The sequence below is a fragment of the Oreochromis niloticus genome, unplaced genomic scaffold, assembly GCF_001858045.2.
Source record: "Oreochromis niloticus isolate F11D_XX unplaced genomic scaffold, O_niloticus_UMD_NMBU tig00008735_pilon, whole genome shotgun sequence".
Classification (NCBI taxonomy): domain Eukaryota; kingdom Metazoa; phylum Chordata; class Actinopteri; order Cichliformes; family Cichlidae; genus Oreochromis; species Oreochromis niloticus.
Genome location: NW_020329394.1, coordinates 20001 through 22500, shown reverse-complemented (window position 1 = coordinate 22500; position 2500 = coordinate 20001).

Below are 2500 nucleotides of genomic sequence, written 5' to 3'. Positions count from 1 at the left end.
CTGGTACACTGGGCAGAAACACTTTGCCACACACTCCTCCTGCATATGGTACGACAACGTTTCCACATGCCCCTGGTACACTGGGCAGAAACACTTTGCCACACACACTCCTCCTGCATATGGTACGACAACGTTTCCACATGCCCCTGGTACACTGGGCAGAAACACTTTGCCACACACACTCCTCCTGCATATGGTACGACAACTTTTCTACATGCCCCTGGTACACTGCCCCGATATCTCCCTGAAACACGCTCCCCTCGTGCATATGGTACGACAACGTTTCCACATGCCCCTGGTACACTGGGCAGAAACACTTTGCCACACACACTCCTCCTGCATATGGTACGACAACGTTTCCACATGCCCTGGTACACTGCCCGATATCTCCCTGAAACACGCTCCCCTCGGCATATGGTACGACAACGTTCCACATGCCCCTGGTACACTGGGCAGAAACACTTTGCCACACACACTCCTCCTGCATATGGTACGACAACGTTTCCACATGCCCTGGTACACTGGCAGAAACACTTTGCCACACACACTCCTCCTGCATATGGTACGACAACGTTTCCACATGCCCCTGGTACACTGCCCCGATATCTCCCTGAAACACGCTCCCTCGTGCCTATGGTACGACAACATTTATCCATGCCCCTGGTACACTGCCCAGCAGCACTTTGCTAAGTACTCCCCCCGTGCATATGGTATGACAGCTTTTCCACATGCCTCTGGTACACGGACCAGAAACACTTTGCCACGTCCGCTGTACGCACCCTCCTCGCTAGCTAATTGCTGATCTCCCCCACTTCCAGGGGGCCCCGGGGACCACCATCACATCTTCCTGTCTCCCTTACGGCTGAAAAAGGTGCATGTTGCTCCACTGGCCCTGCTGCTGTTGTGTCTCCATTTGGCCGAGGGGGTGAGTCGGCCTCCTGTCTCCCTTACGGTCGGAAAAGATGTGCTGCTGCTGCTGCTGCTGCTGCTGCTGCTGCTGCTGCTGTGGTGGCCCTGCTGATATTCTCTCTCCATTTGGCCGAGGGAGTGAGTCGGCCTCCGTCCCCGTTACGGTCGAAAAAGATGTGCTGCTGCTGCACTGGCCCTGCTGCTACTCTGACCACCTCTAGCTAATTGCTGATCCCTGACCTCCAGCGGCCCCGGGACCCACATCACACCTTGCCCTGTCTCCCTGCGGCTGAAAAGATCCATTTTTGTGCACTGGCCTGCTGCTACTCTCTCTCCATTGCCGAGGCAGTGAGTCGCCTCCTGTCTCCTTTACGGTCGAAAAAGATGCTGCTGCGCACTGGCCCTGCTGATATTCTCTCTCCATTGGCCGAGGCAGTGAGTCGGCCTCCTGTCTCCTTTACGGTCGAAAAAGATGTGCTGCTGCTGCAGTGGCCCTGCTGCTACTCATATACAGCATGGACCTTGACCTCCCGCAGACCCCGGGAACCACATGCTCCCCTGCTCTAGTCCCCCACTAGCTTCTTCTCTTGCAGTTACCCTCCGCCACATATCCAGTATGGACCTTGCCCTCCAGCAGCCCCGGGGACCACATGCTCCCTTCTCTAGTCCCCAGTAGCTTCTTCTCTTGTGGTTACATTACACCGGGTCTCCACCATGGACCTGACCTCCAGCAGGCCCCGGGGACCCACATCACACCTTGCTCCTGTCTCCCTTGCGGCTGGAAAAGATCCATTTTTGTGCACTGGCCCTGCTGCTACTCGTATCCAGCATGGACCTTGACCTCCAGCAGGCCCCGGGACCCACTGCTCCCTGCTCTAGTCCCCCATAGCTTCTTTTTCTGCAGTTACCCTCCACTGCATATCCAGCATGGACCTTGACCTCCCGCAGACCCCGGGAACCACATGCTCCCCTGCTCTAGTCCCCCAGTAGCTTCTTCTCTGCGGTTACATAGCACCGCGTCTCCACCATGGACCTTGACCTCCAGCAGGCCCCGGGGACCCACATCACACCTGCTCCTGTCTCCTTGCGGCTGGAAAAGATCCATTTTGTGCACTGGCCCTGCTGCTACTCGTATCCAGCATGACCTTGACCTCCAGCAGCCCCGGGACCCACTTGCTCCCCTGCTCTAGTCCCCCAGTAGCTTCTTTTTCTGCAGTTACCCTCCACTGCATACCAGCATGGACTGACCTCCCGCAGACCCCGGGGAACCACATGCTCCCCTGCTCTAGTCCCCAGTAGCTTCTTCTCTTGCGGTTACATAGCACCGCGTCTCCACCATGGACCTTGACCTCCAGCAGCCCCGGGGACCACACTTAAGCCCCCTCCCACTAACAAAGCAAAACACCACTGGCAAAATCCTCATGCCCCTGGTATCCATAAAGTAAATTCAAACGTCCCCTGGTACACGTGCAAAACACTTACCACGTCCCTGTACGCACCCTCCTCGCTAGCTAATGCTGATCTCCCCATCCAGGGGGCCCCGGGACCACATCACATCTTCCTGTCTCCCTTACGGCGAAAAAGGTGCATG